The 21002-nt window shown below is 42.3% G+C and overlaps 1 protein-coding gene and 1 pseudogene across 2 annotated transcripts in view; one reads left to right on the top strand and one right to left on the bottom strand.

Moving 5' to 3' along the window:
- The window catches only part of Acvr1 (activin A receptor type 1), a 120589-nt gene that overhangs the window by 59159 nt on the left and 40428 nt on the right, over positions 1-21002 (bottom strand). Inside the window, exon 1 of one of the 2 annotated variants that reach the window (XM_051184659.1) lies at positions 8948-9107. The exons of the other annotated variant lie outside the window; for it this stretch is intronic. The gene's annotated coding sequence lies outside the window, so the exon portion shown is untranslated. Of the gene's footprint in view, positions 1-8947; positions 9108-21002 lie in introns of those variants that run through there. 2 annotated transcript variants of the gene reach the window in all.
- Positions 17792-18280, top strand: LOC127222502 (40S ribosomal protein S15-like; annotated as a pseudogene).

The raw sequence follows: 21002 nt of genomic DNA, 5'->3' as shown, positions 1-21002 counted from the left end.
AGAGAAGCAGCTAGCCAAGGGCAGCATACTCCAAAACACTTGGGCCTTTGGGAGGGGTGAAAGCTATGAGCTGTCAGTAGTAGCTGCAAAGAGAGGCAAAACTGAAGATATCATACCATATAAATTAAGTTGGGGTCTTTTCTTCAGTTCACAAATGACCTGTTAAAGATTTTTAACACCACACTCTGAACTGGCAATGTGCACGTTGCCAGGGTTCCGTTTTATATAGACTCCACTGCTGCCTGAGACTTTCTAGTAGGATGGTACCTTCAGAATACTAGCATGTAACTTGATCTTTTGCCACAGATGAACACAAATGGCTCCTTGGACAAGAAGTCCTATAGAACTGAAAAACAGACCCCAGATCTGTTCATCCTGTGGTAAGAGGAACTAATTACAGATCATTTCGGGAAAGAAAGGTTTTGAAGGAGTTACCCTATGAACATTCCAGCTGTGACAGATGCACTCCAGATACAGCTTTGGGAAATGAAAAGGGGGGATAAAACATAATCTGTAAATTGGGGGAGGAGTGGTGATTGAAGGAAGGTAAATGAAGGGCTTATTTAGCATAGGCTCCCATGAAACAACAAACTAGCTTCTACTTTACCACTTTTCTTTACTTGTACACACAACAAAACTGACTTTGCTCTCCCTGACACAAATGAAAACTCAAACTTCGCCTGGACACAAGCATTTTGGTTTCCTGCTGCGTGCCTTCCTGATATCTCAAGCCCAAGTATTATTTTTTCCTTTACAATTTTATTTGTAATGTAACACACATGTACATGGCCACGTGGCTGTCTGAAGCCATGTATGTGTGGAAACACGAACATGCCTGTGTGCATGCATGTGGAAGCCAGATGCCAGCACTGGCTATCTTCCTTGATAACTCCCCACATGATTTTCTGAGTTCTTGGAACCTGAAGCTCAGGTTAGGCTGACTGACGAGCCCCAGGGATCTGCATGCCTCAGCCCCACCTCAGGGCTGAGCTCAGAGACAGCACCACCGCTGCTCCTGGCTTTCTACCTGGTAGAGCACTTTCAAACCAAGGTCTTAGGCTTCCGGGCAAGCACTGAGCCATCCCTCCAGTCCCTCAGAACCAGGTTTTCTTTGGCCAGGGAGAATATTTCCCATCCTCTTTTCCCCACCTGCTGGATTACACAGCCACAGCTCTCCAACTTGGTTTCAGCGGACAGGGTGCCATCACCTCCAACCTGTTCAATGCTGGCCTCCTGCTTACTGGGGTCCCACCCCCTCTCCCTTTGGTCAGAACGGTGTGTTGGAACTTCCGTTATCTAAGGGAAAGAAGGGCTTTCTTATTTCCTCTGGTAAAACATTTACATTTGGATCTCTGGGTCCATTTAAAATCCCATCTCCACCCCTAGTTGTCAGTTAGAAACGGTCTCTAATCGTGTATTTCTCACTGTGCAGACCTGTCCATCTCACCAATAACAGGACAAATGGTATTCTGATACCTACTGCCACACACAACCATCCTGATTCTATGGCTTGCTTTCTTACTGGGTCTTATGAGACAAGATCTAATAGTCCAAGATGGCCTGGCTGTCCTTGAACTTGTGGTCCTTCTGACTAAGCTTCCTAAGTGTTTGTAGCACACATAAGCCATGAACCTAGAGAAATTTTAAGGCTAACAGGATCAACTGACAATACTGGTGGTAAGATGTGTATTAGGTGTGGGAGAGGACACTATTCAAAGTCATATTCCCTCTCTCCCATCCCCTCCATGCCTTTCCTTTACCATCCTTCTGTCCCTCCCTCTTTTTTCCTCTCCCTCCTCTCTTGCTACAGTATATTTCTGTGGAGGTGAGGGGAAAAAAATGCCTTTTATATTCTTTCTGCCCCACCTCCCCTCTCACCCTTGGGTCCCTCACATTCCAAACCCACTCCGGCGTTGGCCCTTCCTGCCCAGCCCTGTGTTACATGCCCTCGCTATACCTGCCTCAAAGCACTTCATTTGACGCAAAACTTGGCATGTACTCATTATTTTATTTTCACTGTGCTGCACCCCACCCCCAACACACACAAACACCAGTAAGTCATTTGACTCCAAGCCTGCATGGTGACATCCCCTTGCAGAAACCAGGCACTCAAGATCAACTGAAACATTAGTTGTAATCATTAGTCTACGTGACATTTCGTTTGGGTGGGGAAAGAGAGGGGACATGTCAGTTTGATACTGCTTGGCAAGGAAGTGACTCGGGAGCACAAGGGGCTCTGTGACCTCAATTTAATCGAGAAGCCACTGAGTATTTGAGATAAATTAAAAGAGATCACTTCTAACTTGGATTCCAGCTTCCCAGACTGCCTGCCATCCAAGAGAAGCAGCCAGACAGAAAAGCAGCAGCAGACTCTGGGTGCACCAGACAGCTCCTGGCGGACAATAGCTCATTTGGAAAGGCCTGCTTGGATCTCTCATTGCAGACACCAGCTGATATGCCCCAGAGCCATCCCTAGTGATTCTAGGGCAACTTTGGTAGCTTGAAAACATGCCTCGTACAAGTCAGAAATTGACAAGTTATCTCCCCCAAGTCTTCTAACAGTTATTGACATTATTCAGAAAACCAAGCTCCCATGCCTATTAATAACCTCAAAAATAACCTCGGGAGGTGTCAAGGTGAAAACAGATCTGGTTGGTGGGAGCCAGAGACTCGAACAGAGGTTACAGCCGCAATTAGTAGTCCATTTGAGAAGAGAGGAAAGAAAGACATGCCACCTCCTGTACTGGATATATTCTGTTTAGAAAGCTTAAAGCTGAACACTGAGCCAGTGAACTCAAGCACTGAGGGTGAATCTGATCGCCACAGAAAAGGAGTCCTTCCAGGACTCATCTATTCGAAGAGATCAGCAGTGGTAAGGAGTTGCCTGCATGACAGTTACTTCAGAGAAGTTTGCCTACAAGGCTGATATCGCTAAGCCTTTGATAGTCATTTACACCTTTGTGCAGTTTCTGTAAGTGACACATTAAGTTGCAACTAGATCAACACACTCTAAATAACGGAATCGCTAATTAGTCTTGAAAAGGACTTTTCACAGTGGTCTTTCTCCATTCCCCTCCCCCCAAGGGGCGGCGATTAATGGAATTTTCTCACAATTTGGCTTGAAGTATGCTTTTGCCAGTCAAGCAGCTACTGCAGAATCAGATAATTGTGGTATGACTCAACAAATGCACAGCTGTTCATTTAAATATATCCGTCAAAAGTATAAATACGGCCATGAGAAAGCAAGGGAACCATGCGCCAGGGTCAGAGCACAAGCTGAACCAGTTAGCAGCTAAGTAACCACAACAGAAAACAAGGAGGCACTGGGGGAAGGGGGAGGGCAGTGGGGAAGAGACCAGAGAATAGATATAACCAAAAGACCAGCCACCCAACCAAAACCAGCCACTGACCTAACCAGAGCAATGCTCAAAATAAAATTAAGTGCACTGTATTCAATGAAAAGAATTTTTAAAAATAGATGATGACCCAAGCACATAGAAGCAGAAAGCCTGCAAGGCAGAAAACACTTCATTCTATTTGTTATGAAAACAATGGCTACCTCTTGACACTCCCCACAAACACACACATACATAAATAATAAAATTCAAAATCAATCAAGCAACAGCCTACTCTCCAGTCCCAAAGATATGTAAACTGACTTCCTCTGTTCTCCCATTTTCTTCTTGAGGTGTTCAAATGAGAACCCCAAGCTCTAATAGTTATGGCTGCTTCTAAATATATCTCCAAGCCCAGCATCTCATCTAACAGAGTTGAAATTGTTCCAATATCATCTAAAGTCACATCAGTATTTAATTCTGGTAAATTGCCAGTGATAAACAATCTCTCCCTGAGGAATAGAGGAAGACTGGGAACAGCATACATTAAAAAGGGGGCTATTGTTTTTTAAGAATGAGAAGTAGTTGGGCAGTGATAGCATCGAGGTATACAGGCAATGTCTTATGTCTAGTACTGACTAAATGAGTAACTGGCTGATATTGTCTTTCCTCATTGTTTCTATGGACCAGAGTCCTCTTTGTGTAACACAAATAGGAAAACCTCAGAAATTGAATGAATGAAAACTGGAAATATTTTCAAGAAATATTTTATTCATGATCCCAGGTCCTTCCCACAAAAATAGCTTCAAAACAAAGCTATCCCATAGCAAACGGCATCACTGTGCCCAGATTGTGGTACTAAGATGCCATTTCCCACTGAAAGAAAAGCAGAGCAAGAAGATACAGTCACCAAACTCTATCCAGATGTCCAATGCCGGAGCTCTTTAACAGATATACAGAGAAAGAACCAGCTTGGCTTGTAGGGAAAACATGGAGTTTGAGAGCCTTACCAGACAGCAGAAGGAGGGAGTCAAACTAAACCATACTGCTAGGTACAGACTCCTCCATGATAAAACCATAGAGAATGCCAAGGAAATAATTACTGCATTGTTAACCACCTAACGTACTTGGCCTGTGTGGAGGTCACAACAGTCTGGCTTTACCAGAAGTGACTAAACTAGATACACCTGTTGTGTAACAGTTTCCTCTGAGATCGAAACATTCCACCCTTCAGGGAAGCTCTATAAGCAGGCCAGTAAAGGTCTAGAAACAACTTCAGGAAGTCACTGAAACTGACCACACTCACTAAGCCCCTCCCTCACAGAATGAGCAATAAAAGCTGAGGGTGACCCTCAAACGGAAGGAAGCAGTGATGTAAAGACAACTCTCAAGACAAGCAGAACTGCACAGATGACATTGAGACCAGGCCTGCTGCCTGGAAGTCGGAGACCAGCTGAGTTGCCTGGAAAGGGGTTAGACTAGAGAGCCTTGGAAAGCACACTCTCAAACCTGTTGAGCTGCCCGAAGGTGTATTGTGCTCCAGCTTCCAGATTTGTGAGCTGTGTGGGCCTTGGTAATGCAGCTGTCTTTGAGTCATTTCTGCTCCTGTAGGCAACCCCAACAAAACACATTGGTTCACCAAGCTGGACTTTGGTGGTATCCATACTTTATTCTGTTGTGAAATCCCTGTCTAGAGTGGGTAGACCTATGTGTTCCTTTCACCAGGGCAAGTTTTGTTACACAACAATGCTTCACAATAAAACAGTTTTGTTGTTTATAAAAAAAGTCAAGATCAGAGTTGGGCATATGCTGTTTTATACACATCCTCCATATTCATACACACCCAATAGCAAGCAATATGCATCATATTCAGTATGCAAACCTCTGCCCAGCTGTGTGTTCCAAGCAAGTCTATGCTTCTAAAACATCATGTTTTCTTTACCTTCAACCTAAAGATATCTGTGTGTGTGTGTGTGTGTGTGTGTTTCTCTCTCAAGATCTGCATTTATTTTCAATAGAAAACTGAGTACCAGTTTCCTTGTTATAACCAGAAACCACCTATTAAAGTAAAATTAACACCACATCATATAAGTTGTCCTTACTCACCCTACTTGCTTCAGTGAAGTCAGTTTCTGATGTCAGAGGACACAGAAGGACCCGCATCTAGATCAGTGTTTCCCGAAGGGGCTATGCAACCTGATCATCCAAATTAACACCAGAAATGTGTGAGCCCTTGCTGACAAAGTTTATACCCAACCCCAATGATACCAGCAGCTTTAGTTCCTGCTTCAGCAAAATGGTGATTAGATATGACTCCCCTGAGTGTTTATAGTTTTAAAAACACATAAGCCAAACAAAAATAAATAAATATGAAAATCCTGTAAAATGAAACAAGACAGGGAGACTCCATACCCAAGAAACTACATTATGGTTTTGAGGTCTCACATTTGCATAGACAGACAAATAAATGAAACTACTTGGAATCTCAGAAATAGACCAGAATATATAGGGAAACTCATACTACAGGGGAAAACCAGGGCTCGTGATACAGGCCTAAAATCCTAGCAGTAAGGAGGCTGAGGCTCAAGGGCCTCAAGTTCAAGGGCAGCCTGGAACCACTACTGTTAGATTGTGTTAAAGAGTGGGGGAGGATGAAATTTCGGAGAAAATATGAGTAGAACTATTTAATAAATTGACTACAATGCCACTCTACCAGAAAGCAAAGTAGTGACAGCAGGGGGGAACTGGAATAATGAAGCCAATGAAGCAGTTGCTGATTTTCCTTTAAAATCCTTCTTTCCCCTCTCCTTGGGCAGCAGATAACCAGCAGAGCAGGTCCATCTCGGGCTCCCTGCAGCTGGATGTGCCCACAGGACACTCTTCTCACTGGCCACACTGGTTATAGTGATGCCCGCAAGCCCTGACACTTACCCTGAACTTTGTCACTAACAAAACCCAATAAGACCATACAGATAATAACTGCAGTGACACTCCCGGCCAATGGGACAGAAAGAACCCTGGTTACGCAACATCAGGTGAAAATGGGCTGTTCTGCCCAGCTGTTTTCCTCTCACTGGGACTGTTAAGTGAGAAAAAAAAAATTCTATGTTCTTTGAACCATAGTGTATTTCAGTCCCTTGATTACAGCAGGTCAGCCTTACACTAATTAAAGGAGCATGTAGAAGAAGACTAAGTTGGATTATACCTAGCATTCCAGTTGGAACAAAGATTTAACTCTTAAAAACAACCACATCACACCAGCTGGAGCCAGACAGAGGTCTTCTCATCTGTCTTCACTGATACAAATGTCTGGAGCCACAAAACGACTGACTCTGTAGTTATTTCCACAAATATCTTGTATTTTATCAACCACCTCCTCCACCAGAATCCAAGTTTCTAGAGTCTGCTTTCTCTTCTACTGTACAGCTGGGCAATTAGAATAAGCTCTTAAATTGTGAAAGACATTTGATAAATATTTGTTGAATGACTGAATGACTACATTTAACTACATGGAATGTTTAATAATTGCAAAACAAAACAATTTAACTTTATACAAATGACCCAAGAAATATACAGACAGCACAAACTGCAAGAAGGGAAGAGAAACCATGAACTGATTGTGAAAATCCATACTTCTGTAAGAAACCAACATTTTCATAATAAAAATCAAGAGCATAACAGGATAATGGACAAAAGACACAAACTTGAAGGGAACAGCACCAGAAACAAAAGTGGCTTTTAAACCTAGGGAACGATGCTTGGTGCTAATTGAAATACGAAGAATGGAATTGGCACAGATGCTAAACTGACATTTGCACCTATCCGTTTGTCAGTTACACTGTGACTGGCAAAGGTGTAGGGAAGCAGTGTTCGCACCTCCTTGGAGAAATCTAAAACCTCCTAATATGAGCAGAACTACTGGCAACAAATGGCTATCCAGACTTTAAAAGTGCATGTGGTTTGATCCAGCAGTTCTGCTAGAAATGGATCCTACAGCTGCACTTACTCATGTCTGAGACCATGCATGAGGCCATTCCCAGCAGCCTTGTTCACGAGCATAAAAGCTGGACATAATCTGTGTGCACATTAACATATGACTAGCTAAGCACAAGACAGCCCTCCTCCAATGGATTACCACACACCCACTGTAAAAGAATAAGGCTCTAACACATATGGAAGAAATTTAAGAGCCATCACTTCAATGCAAAACTTGTACATCATTACCACTGTGAGAAAAAGCCTACAGTTTACATATACATGTGTTACATATGTACTGAAAGAAAACTTCAGAAGACAATAACAGTGGGGAGTTAGATGATTAAGTGGGGTCTTTGCAAACCGGAAGGAGAGATTTATTTCTCAACCCACACTTCTTTTGTGCCTTTTAAAACTTGTATGCATCAGGGGCTGGAGAGATGGCTCTGCTGTTAAGAGCACTGGCTGCTCTCCCAGAGGACACAGGTTCAATTCCCAGCACCCACGTGTCAGTTCACACCTGTTTCAGGAGAGCTGACACCATCACACAGACATGCAGACAAAACACCAATGCACATAAAACAAAAATAAATAAACCATTAAAAAATTAAAAGAAAAACCTGAATGCATCGATTATACTATATTTCTAAAAAAATACTTTATACAATAATAAGCAAATACAAACATCCATTCTGAAAGAAAGGTATCTGAAAACTTGTCTAATGGTTCTCACTTTTGACCACACTGAGAAACACCTGAGCCCCATCATTTTCACACGGTTTCATAACTAAGACTGACAGAGTTAGTGATTAACTCTAGTCACCGTCTCCTCCACCCTCCACCCTGCAAATAAACAAACAAAACAAAGTCTCAATGCCACCCCTGTTATTCATTACTACCTTTTAAAACTAACTCAGCCTCACACCACCTTTCCCAGGCAGAAGAATATCTCAAGACCCTCAAAGGCTGGAAGCCAGAATTTACAAACTACTAGATGCCAGAAAATGAAAAACAGATACAACTAATATCTTCATAGCAGTCCAAAGGAGCCTCACCTGTCCTGAAAGTACAAAGTCTCAGCCTTAAGAGCCCAGTATCAACAACCAAGGGCTCTTTTAGTTCCCTAAGGTGAGAGGTCTGCCTTCCCCCACCCCCTTTAAATTATAGGCTAACTCTTCACTGGAGGGGCACTGCTTATTACTTGTTACTGCCATATAAAAGACACGAAAGAAGGATTACTTACGCTGAAATTTAGTCCCACAATATAGCAAGTGCAGGGAGAAGCAAGCGGCAAGCCACAATGTCTAATTATGTTTCATCAGTTTTAAAACAGTTGATATGTGTGTTTTGTACATAAAACATGTCTCTGAATCAATAAGTTTACATGTGGAAAAGATGAGAAAGAAAAAAGTAAATACTTTGGCCCTATTGGGAAAGGGAAGTGGAAGCATTTTCTATGCAGGGACATGCTGGTAGCATCTGAACAGCTTGCTCAAAGTTAAGGAATGTGAAGATATGACCCAATAAAACCCTTGCCACTGTGGCTATGCAAGAACTAAGAACTAGCTAGCTGCCCATACTTTCTTGCATTGGATTCAGGTAAAACAACTAAATCAACATTGTGGCAGAGAACTTACCCTGTAGATCTGATCTGTGCCAAACAGCATTAAAAGAGGTGATTTGTTGGAAAGGCCGCAGGGTTGGCACTGCTCCGTGAGGTTCGGGAAAAGCCCAACACGGCTACAGTTAAAGCCAGCTCCCAGGCACACCCAACTCGGGTCCCCCTCGAAAGAGGGAAAGGACTCCTGAAGTCTTCTGAAAGTCTTCTATATCCCCACAGCAGGGTCCCTATGGCCAGACAAGCTCACAAGCACTCTGGGGCTGCAGAGGAAAAGAAGAAAGAAGCCTGCTAAGCAGAGATCGCATCGTGGCATTTCTGACTATGTTCACTAAAGGAAGTATCCTTGACATGCTTCTCCATTGGAACCATAAAGTGACAGCCCATTAGCAAGGGCAGCAAGGATGGAAAATCTGAAATGCTAATACACATGTGTTGAGGTCAGAGAGCAGCACTGCTCTTTAAATATTTTTATAAGTGACACAAACCCAGTAAGAGGTTAGTAATTCAAAGTCAAATTACTTTAAAGCCCATATGCCACACACTCTAAAGCATCATGAGCAAATTTCAAACATAAAAACGACTATGAATATTATTTTATGCACTTGAAAAAAGAAGTCTGTGCAGTATAAAGGATAAAATGAAGTCCCCCTCCCCAGCACGATGGTCCCTCCTAAAGGCAACAGTGCAGACTTACTAATTCAAGAACTACTGAGAAACTGCTGATTTTGGTCCATATTCAAGCAACATTCTTAGTAGGAGATAATATAGTTCAAAGACTCCTAAAACAATGGTGGGGACTGAGCACAAAACGGAAGGGAAGGGGCTCCCGATAACTAACAAAAAACAAAAACCATCCAAACTCCCTTTTCCTTCAGGAAGACCTGAAAAATGGGAAACATCAACATTTGCAAAAGGAAGAGGAAATTTTTATTAGAATCAAACTTTCCCATTCAAATTGTTAGTCCAAGTACCAGACCCCACACTCGCCTGTTTTTAACCTCAAGGAACACTTTGCCAAGAAAACTCTTGTGTAAATAAATCTCAGTAGGAAACAAACCTACAATACAGCATTCCTAAACAATCATGTGGAAAAGAAAACCTTCCATCTACCGTGGAATTCAAGAGAGAAAAGTCTCACAGATGCTACTAGCACGCCATGCATCACCAGCTTAAACGGAGGATCCCAATCAGCTTGAAAATAAAGTCTACACACATAAATGTCACACCTAAAAGGCACTCAGTAAAGATCTCTCCGCAGATGGGCCATTCCCAGCAATCATGGGGCATGGGACAAGGTCGCTCTTCAAATGGTCACCTTAAAAATGCTCCACAGACCCTTGAGTTTCCACCAACTGTTGAAATGCTGGTACTTGTCTGGACTTCTGGTGCCAGAGACACACGATGGGTTCCCATGAAGGTTGCTTCCCGAGCTGTGTTTTAGGAGTGGGTAACCGAAACTGTGCAGTCTCTGGTCGGTCAGAATACTAAGAGCATGGGTGCTGCTGTATCACTGGGAGGTTTAGATCAACAAGGAAGTGAACCTAAAGTGATGCTGACAGTTATTTATTTAATTATCCTTGTAATTCTCTGCTTAAAAAAATCAGTGCTACCCAGCCAATACGCCTCCTGAGCTCCCTGCCCTGGCCTTCCCCCACCCCATCCCCACCCCCACCGGGGGAGGGCAGTTCTAGACAGGGTTTTTATGTGTAGCTTTGGAGCCTGTCTTGGAATTCTCTCTGTAGACCAGGCCGGCCTCGAACTCAGAGATCTACCTGCCTCTGCCTCCCGAGTGCTGGGATTAAAGGTGTGCACCACCACTGCCCAGTCCCTGGCCTCCTTTTAAACTACAGCTTCTATGACCTGTCATCTTTACCACGAGGAATTCCTTGCCAACCTTCAACGGTGCTCACATTCCCCGCCTCTGTTCAGACATCTCCCACTATTATTATTAGGCGGTCCAGGTCTTTCTCATTCTAATTCCTTGGTATTTATATATTCTATACATCTCAAGCTAGTGCCCAATTCTATACCATAAAGTGGGTTTGTCCCAAATCCAATTTAAAACCAGGTACAGATTACATATTATTCTTCTGCTCTGTTCTTCCTTCACAATATGTTGTATACTGTTAGTACTCAAAAGTTACAGGATAAAAATCTAATTAAAATTTAAGTATAATTGAACATGCATTGCCAAGTATACTGTACTAACTAAAGACCTGTAGATTGTAATCAAAACTGTGATGTATATGAAAAATATTTGGCAAAGGGGTTGGAGAGATGGCTCAGAGATTAAAAGCACTTGTTGCTCTTGTAGAAGACCAGAGCTCAGTTCCCAGCACCCACATGGTTGTTTATAACCACCTGTAACTCCTGTTCTGGGAGCTCCAATACCTTCTTCTGACCTCCACATACACCAGACACACAGGTGGTGAACACACACATACATGCAGGCCAAACATTCATACACATGAAACAAAAGAAGTACATCTAAAAAAAAAAAACTAAATAAATAAAAATTTTTTTAAAAGAGTGGTGAGATAAAGTGTTGAACAAATTCTGAATATCTAACCCTTCAAATATCCCATTTAGAGCTTATTTGCCTACAAATAATCTTCATGTCAGTAAGCAACCTGGGCAGAAATGACAGGAAAGGAAAACAGCTAGATTCATTTAAAATACAATGAAAACTGAAGACTTGTATAGCCATTAAAATCAGTGCTATAAGATAATTACATAACAAACTGCAACAAGTTGAACTAGACTTTTGTTGAGACCTAAATATTGTTCTTCAAGGTTTGACTAACACATTCCTTTGGCTACAGAACTTTTACCACTGGCAGCTAACCCAGCCATGTGAAAACCTAACCCATAAATTGGAAGACATGCTCCCATGAAGTAGAGGGTAACCAAGAGAAGGGAGAGAGAGAAATCCAGTCCAACTCTCTAATTCCAGTGTGAGGTACCTGTAACAGTCACATGTTTGTTGTATTGATGTTTAGAAGAGCATGGTTAGTTCTTAGAAGTCTATGCAGGACAACAGCACCTTCGAACAGGCCAACACAGACGGTACTGACAATTCAGCAAGTTCATCAGCCAGACACTAAGCATCAGAAAAACAAATTGAGGACAAGTCTCAACTTTTAAGTTAAAACTGTATCTTGGCTCCTAGTAATTGTGGCTTACAAACATTGAGAATTTCTGTCTTTCCTAAAACAATCTCATATCTGTGCGTTCAGTCCACCCAGCCCTACAACCCAAATAAACTACAGCATTCATTGAACAAATCCCCTGAAAAACCAGGGTATCATAGAAGAACATGGACTTGGAAGTAGGCAAACTGAGTTTCCCAACTTACTACATGTGACCTTCATACACCGTTTAACCTCTGTCAGCCCCCCCCCCCATGAAAAAGAAATATAAATAACTTTCACCTTGGGGAGCTATTAAAAATTACATCTCTGTCACTAGTTACCACACTATGTATGTTATCCCACTTAATCCTATCAACTACGGCAAATATGAGCAAGAGTACTATTACTCTTTTATACATAAAAAAATATGTTCAGACAACACTAAGTAAGTTGGTCATATTTTAATAAGTGGTAAAACCAGAAACCACATTTTTCTAACTCTAAAAGTTTATGCCTTTAATTGCTATTGTCTCTTGATTCTATGTATAAAAATAAGTGTTTGAAGTTGATTTTCTTCAGCCCCCTTTCCTAATTTGGTAAAGTATCAAGGTAGGGAAACTAGAAAACATACCAACTCTATATAATAGCATCCATCATTTCTATGACACTACGATGTCCTCTCTCTTGCTCCAGCACAATGGTAATGTGGGGCTGGGTAAATAGCTCAGTAATATAGCCTTCAAAATTCCTTCAAAAACAATCTATTCCAGATACTTGATTAGAAGAGAAATACAGGTCTGTTCTACTATTACTAGAAGAATTAATTCTGGATAGAGGTAAAGAGGGCAAGAGCTCAATAAAAAAAGAAAAGGTAAGCCACGTGTTCTGAACACCAGCAGCCTTGGAGGTCTGAGAAGGGCAGAGAGAGTAACAAAGTGTTGGGAATGCCACTGCTGGATGAATAGAGAAGTGTAGAGCAAAGTAGGACAATAGCTTCCTCACTCTGGAAGCTTTCTAAACCCTACAAATTTTTAATCTTTGGATTTCAAAAATTTTCTCTGGAAACAAACAAAAAAATTATTCCTAAAATACTTCCAAACAAAGCAAATACAGTTGCATGTTCCTGTGTCATCCCAGTTACTTCAGAGGCTAAGAAAGTAGGCAAGCTTGAGCCCAGGGATTGAAGACCAGCTTGAGAAACACAATATGGACCAATCTCAGTAATAACAATGATGATGAAAAAGAAGGAGGGTGTGGGGAGGGAAAGAATCCAACTTTCCTTCCTTGTGGACAGGTTAAATAAGACAATGAACTTAGTGATATTTGCAAAGAATTATGGCCTATAACAAATGTTAAAGTCTGGAGGACACCTGCAAACATTACTGAATAGTATCCCAATAGCAAGCAAAATGCAGCTCACAATCTTCTTTTATAAATAAAGAGTTTTACTGGAACAGACACATGTGTTCATTTTACATATAGTGTGTTGGCTGCCTTCACAATGAAATGGCAGAGTTGATAGTTGTGACAGAGTCCGTATGCTTCCGAGGCCTAAAATATTTACTATTTTAGGCCCTCAGAGAAAAAGTTTGTTGACCCATACAATAACCTTCATTCAAATCCACGAGCTACGATAACAGTAGTGTGCATAACTGAATGTTGAAACTGCCAAGTTAAAGATGTATTTTGCTTCTGAAACTTATTTCTTGGAATGCCACACTTAGGATTTGTATACAGTATGCTATGCATATAAACTGATTTTATTTGCAAGGATGACTCACCAAGACTAGCAGACTGGGCCACAAACACACATTTATAACATAGCAACAGCTACAAGCAATCGTGACCAATTCTCTCCCACATGCCTCTCCTGCTTTGACTTCAAGAAATGCCAATCTATCTTGTTCTTCAACCCACAGGGCACCTTCAGTCTTGCTTTCCCATTGTCATCAGCAAATTCCTTTTATCTACTAATGCCTCTGTGTTGACTCTTCCGACTCTCGTAGAAGATTATAACGTATTTTCCACTCCCTTGATAACTAATTTTTCTTAGGTTTTGGAGAAAACAGATATAGCGTACTATCCAGGAAGTCTTAGGAAAGAATTCAGTCACAGAAGCACTACCCTCCCTCTCAGCATACATCTACATACGAGTATGAAGCAAACATTAGATTTCTAAGAGATGAAGAAAAAAGTGTTGCAGAGGGATGGTACAATATAAAAAAATAAAAAATAAATATCCAGAGCATTTTATGGTAAAACAGGTAAGCCTGTCCCCAGGACCAGTCAACGAGAAGATATAAAAAAGGCTGCACACCCCCAGGAACCCAATTGAAGGCCCAACTACCAGACAGATTCTCCTCTAGAATTCAATGTATAATTTGGCTGAGGAGAGGGACTCATGGTGGATTACTTAATTACTGAGTGTAATTAAGTACCAGACTACACTTCTGAAGATAACCTGCTTATATTTTGTAACCTCAAAACTCTCCACTAAAGTGGTTTGGCGGTCCATCAAAATCCTTTTTATTTGTCCAACCAATGACCCATTTACTTGTGCCAGAAACATAAAGAGGTTCAAGGATGAAACTTGAGAGAACAAAGGCAACAGGCCACAGGAGAGTTAGTTCCAGGCTTGCACCAGAGCCCTGGATGGAAGCCCAGCTCTGCCGACCATCTGTCACGTGATCCGACCCAACAGTGCATGCAGCCATCTCTACAGATGAAACCAGCATTGTGACTTCCCTGCAGCATGGCCACACCAGCAGGCTATGGCATTCAGTGGCTCATTACCATCAGCCTACATAAACTCAGTATTTAAGGAGTGGTAACAATGGGAATGACTGCAGTTGATCATGAAAAGCCTAAGAACTGACCACTCATGATTGCTATTTTTTAAGTAGGCATTTTAAAGGATTCCACATAAAAACCAGAAAAGAGGGACATGAAAGACTAAGAACCCAATCTCCCCAGGCAGGAGCTCAAAAGAATTCTTAAGACCTTAAATAAAAAGGATATAGACAGGGGCTGGAGGGATGTCTCCATGGTTAAGAGCACTGTCTGTCTTCCAAAGGAGCCTGGTTCCGTTCCCAGCACCCACACCCAGCTCAACATAACCATCCATAAGGCCAGTTCCAGGGGATTAAACATCTACTTCTGGCCTCCATGGGCACAAGACATACACATGGTACACAGACATGTATGCAGGCAAAACATATACACATACAAAATCATAAGTTAAGTAAGTAAATCTTAACAACAAAGGTTAGAAATTAAAATTGAACCCCATGCCCACTCCACTATTACCTCCTCACTATCAAAGAGGCAAGACTTCAGAGAAGAGCATTACCAAGACAGAAAGACCCCTCACAGGCAGCCCACTGTACTCTCTCTTTTCGCTTCACCCCTATCCCTGACCTCACCTTTGACCTGTGCCCAATGGTGTCTATATTTTGAGTGCATGTGTCTGCATACACATGTGCATTCTCCCAACTTGCCACCCCTGAACAGAACCAGGCATGAATGGTAAGGAGGTTCCTCTTCAGACTGTCGGGTTCAGCATGTGCATCCCACCCCAGCGCCACACTCCCCCACCATAGGGTGTCTTGTTTTAACTGTTGACTCACCGGAAGATGGTAATCCTTGATGATTACCTTCACACAGAGCATCATCCAGGCTTTCATCAACCCCGATCTCAAAACACCTTCACAGAGTTGGAAGGGATGCCACCCACTGGGCCATGACCAGATTTTCTGGTTTTATAATGAGGTGTCTGGCATTTTGTATCTCCTCAGCTTTATTCTGGGGTGCTAAGGTCTATGTACTTCACTACACAGACCTGTTAGCAAAGCTAGTTTCCCAGGGAGACACTCCAGAAAGCAGGCATTCAGCATCAAACATCTTGCTTGTAAATCGAGTGCCTAGTCTAACATCACACTAAACTGCAATCTATATGGAATAGACTAAGTTTAAATTACAGAAAATCCAAATGCACTAACAATGGCAAACTCATACCTAGAACCACAGTGTGGCATGTTTGTACCCTGAGCAAAGCAGGGACATAAAGAACCAAGGGTTCCTAAAGCTCTTTATTACATGTATGTCAGTTACTAACCTAAATAAAATGTTCATCAGGTCACTTCCCTGATTCAGCTTCAACAAGAATAAACTGAAGAACAGTTCAACACTCTATCTTATTTGTTTCATTTGGGACTATTATCTGCCCACAGGCACACAGACATTCCCAAGACTACTAAGGCAACTGACCCTTTGCCAAGAACATGAGACTAGAGGGGAGGGAGGAAGACCAATCAAGTTAAAAATAAAACATGAACAATGATTTATGCAACCTTGCTTTCGGGTGTGTGTTCCCTAGTTTGTAACTGTGTCAGACAAGCTGTGTACTTTATAAGGCCTCACAAGAAACAATGTAAACAACCATGCTGCAAGCCTCCTGATGAGACCTAGCCTCAAAGCCAGGTGTGGTGCCACACACTCACAATCCCAAAATGTAGGTGCTAAAGCAGAAGGGTTACCTCCTATGGTAGGCTAGCCTGGTATATAAAATGAAACACTCTTTCAAAAGTAAATAAATCAAGGAGAAATACAAGCTCTTATACATCATTTCCCTTGGTTTGTTGTTTTGAGACGGGGTCCTGTGATGTTGTTCAGGCTGGCCTCAATTCCTGGCTTCTCCAGCTAGGATGACTGATGTGTTGGCTCACTTAGTGATCACAGGTTCTTATAATTGGGTCACATCCTTTCCAACGCAAATTATCCACAAGCACTTGTCAGCCTTCTGCACAGCAAGTTTACACAAAATAAAGATCAGAAATCAGCATTGCATCTACCACTGATGGTGCTGGTAAGCACCAGAGTTCTCCATAGGAGGGCCTTCCATCTCTACCAGACTACACAGGTTAAAGAATGACCTAATGAACTAATGTTCCTCCAAGCCTGTGCTGTGTGATACAGGGAAATCACTTACCCTCTCTGATACCTACTGCCCCCTGACTATAAACTGCAGTGGCCCAAGTCAGTAAATTTCACACTAGCTCAAAGCTTGTCTATCATTTCTTTTACTACTGCTAGCAGGATTCTTTAAGAATTACACTTAAAGGGGATACTCTTTAGCTAAAGATGGTTTTGCTGTCTTCTGTACTGGGATGGCATTCAACCCCCTCATAACTTAGCAGTTCTTGTTTACCAAATGAGGGGTAAGTGAACAAGAAAATCCAGAGAAATGTAGAAAAAATTGGATGCCTATTAGATACAGTCCCCCACGGGGCATAAGGATACATGTAGCATCCCAAAGCTAGACATCATCACTCTTTTAACCACCTCGGCGGCGACTGTCTGCCTGAAATGACTTTTTCCTGGAAATCTGGCAAATTCCTCTGGTTCATCATCAGCTTCAGCATCACCCCCTGAAGCCCAAATGCACACACTATCTGAGTTCCATGCTTCTCACCAGATGATCTCAAACGCAATTAGCATAGCACCTATAAAATTTTTCAAGCTTTCAGTTTGGTCAACTATTTTCCCAGTAGATTTGTAGACTCATTGATGATAAGTTAGTGTTTTTACCAGTGAAACAGCAGGGGTCATCTTCTAAACAACAGTTCCCTGAAAAATGCTGATAAATGAACTGGTATATCCTAATACTGGATTTGAAGCATGAAGAAACCTCCCAAAATATAAACAGTAAAAAAAATTATGCTAGAGACGCAGACAACGCTTCCTTTTCCTAGAAGCCACCAAAATGGCTGAAGTGGAGCAGAAGAAGAAGCGGACCTTCCGCAAGTTCACCTCCCGCAGTGTGGACCTAGACCAACTGCTAGACATGTCCTATGAGCAGCTGATGCAACTGTACAGTGCCCGACAGAGGTGACGCCTGAACCGAGGCCTGCGGCAGAAGCAGCACTCCCTACTCAAGCGCCTGAGAAAGGCCAAGAAGGAGGCACCGCCCATGGGTGAAGACCCACCTGAGGGACATGATCATCCTGCCCGAGAGAGATGGTAGGCAGCATGGTGGGTGTGTACAATGGCAAGACCTTCAACCAGGTGGAGATCAAGCCAGAGATGATCGGCCACTGCCTGGGCGAGTTCTCCATTACCTACAAGCCGATGAAGCACGGCCAGCCTGGCATCGGTGCCACCCACTCCTCCCGGTTCACCCCCCTCAAGTAACTGGCCAATAAAGACTTATGTATAGTAAAAACAAATTATGCTAATGACAAGGAGGTAGGTCTATTGGGATCCACTTTTAGTGTTGCCTCCACTTTTAAGCCAAAGCAATAGCTAGCTAACTACATACATATATACATACATACATACATACATACATGCATACATACATACATGCATACCCCATCCCAATGCTGAGTTACTAACAGTGAGGCACAAATGGTCCTCACTTTATACAAAAAGGTGTAAACACTACACATATACACTCATCCATAGCTTCCTACTCACACCATCCTAGCAGTACATAATCTGTTTCCTGCATTACCGAAGAAGGCAGGACTGGCAAACAACACTCAGACATCATGCTAACGATGCATTATTACTGGAAACTAAGATACTACCAGTAAAATTATAAAAGGAGATGCTTCATCTTACAAGAAAAAATGCTAATTTTTTTCCCAGAAATTTATTCTTGAGACTGTCACTTGGAGCCATGCCCCACACAGTTCCTGCATCCGGGCTGTCTCTCATTGGCCTCTTTCCAGACACTTGCAGTCAAAGTGAAGGGACTGCAGTGAGAAAGGTTGCGCTGTTCCTCTGATTATAGTATTATACTCCTCAACAACCCATGGATTAAAGACTTGATTGCCAGTCTGTAGCCCTACTGGGGGTTGGTGTTATCTTCAGGAGCAGAGGCCAAGTGAAAAAGAAACTGGGTGATTGGAGCATGTCCTTGATACTGAGACCTTTACTCCCCCTCCCCCCAACACCAGAGGCAAACAGGCCTCTTCCATTCCCTGTGTTCCCATCATAATGCACTGTGCTCCTACAAGTCTAAACAAGCACAGAATGAAACTGAGCCAGCTAAACCTTTCTTCTTGTAAAGTTGATTATCTCACGCGTTTTATCACAGCAAAGGAAAGCTGACTACACATAACATAACAAAGATATGCTTATTACAGTTTCTCCTTACCATGAGTGTATCCCTGCTGTGTGTATCTGTGCATTAGAGGAGGGCTGTGGGCTGGTATAATTAACATGGAACAGCATCTAAGAAAGGACTCATGAGTTATTGGGAAACGATTAAAAGGAGGGGTGGAATGGTGAAGAGTCAGGCCTGTAGCTCAACTACCAGAACTGGGAGAAACGCCTCAGGAGTTCTCTTGTAAGTGCCACTGATACTTCAGAGAGGAGGTGATGGTGTGACATGGGTGAGAGGCTAGGGATGGGCCTATCTCCAGAATACACGCTATTACCAAGACCACATCATCTTTGATACTTGCACACCCCACTTCCACAACTCAAGCAATTTTATATCAGTAACCACAAAGCGCAGACTTTTTTTTTTTCTACACTTTAATCTCATATCATTAAGAATTCAGTTTACTAACAGAATTACAGTACTCTTGATTTGGACTTATTATTATTTAGGGCAGTTTTGCACCCAGATTCATTTTGATTGATTCATTTGGTAAAACGGAGCATGCCATTAATCACACTCATGCTCTTCATCCCCGGCCTCCAGCTCCCACACCTGTGGCTAATTTACATCAGCACCAGCTGAAACCCTGGCTTTCCGGTCATTTTGCGATATCACATCACTGACAATTAATAGGAATGATCTATTTTTACCATCGATAACCCAGTTCCCAAAGGTGACAGAATGGCTGATGTAAATTAGAAATTTGCCAAGGGCCTTATGCATGCATGCCGAGCAAGTGCTGCACATCCAGTTCTGAAACTAATTCACAGATTGCTTGGTGGTGGAGAGAGTGTTTCACTCTGTATCTTGGGTTGTCCTTGAACATGCAATCCTCCTGCTACAGCCTCCCAAGAACTGAGATTACAGGTACACATCACCCCAATGGTTCTACTACCGTCCTTAATGGAAATGTGCTCTCTTTATCCAATGATTACAAAAGAAAACCAACAACAACAAAAAATAAAAAATAAACCCTATATATGTTTGTATATACTGGCTAGTCTGGGGCAACTTTGCACAAGAGGAAGGAACCTCAATTGAGAAAATGCTTCCCTAAGATCTGGCTAAAAGCAAGTCAATAGGGCATTTTCTTAATTAGTGATTGATATTGGAGGGTCCATCCCATTGTAGGTGGGGCCACCCTTGGGCTGGTGGTCCTGGGTTCTAGAAGAAATCAGGCTGACCAAGTCATGAGGAACAAGCCTGTAAGAAACTCGCCTCTATGGCCTCTGCATCAGCTTGTACCTCTAGGTTCCTGCCCAGTTTGAGTTCCTGCCTTGGCTTCCCTCAATTGACTGTGATTCAGGGTATGTAAACCAAAAAATTCCTTTATTTCCTAGGTTGCTTTTGGTCACAGTGTTTCATCACAGTAATAGTAACTTTAGCATACAAACATCACAGTAATAGTAACTTTAGCATACAGAGCATACAAGCATATATATGTATATATATATATATATATGTTTGTATATATATATATATGCACGCGTGCGTGCGTGCGTGTGTGTGTGTATGTGTGTGTGTGTGTGTGTGTGTGTTTTATGAGTTTAAAAAGAAATGCAAGGGTTGGGATGTAGCTCAAGACAGCACTTGCCCACCACATGCAAGGGCTCACATTCAATCTCCAAAACCATAGGACAAAATACAACATTTTAATTGAAGAAAAGCTAGAAATAACTTATCCCAGTGTCCCCCCCACCCAAGTGCTAATGCTCTCAATGAAGTTCCAACAGAGAGCACATAAACTAAACTAGCAACATGGTTCGGCTTCC

This window comes from Phodopus roborovskii, unplaced genomic scaffold, assembly GCF_943737965.1.
Source record: "Phodopus roborovskii unplaced genomic scaffold, PHOROB, whole genome shotgun sequence".
Taxonomy (NCBI): domain Eukaryota; kingdom Metazoa; phylum Chordata; class Mammalia; order Rodentia; family Cricetidae; genus Phodopus; species Phodopus roborovskii.
The sequence above is the reverse complement of the archived record's forward strand: the minus strand, read 5'-3'. Positions and strand labels throughout refer to the sequence as shown.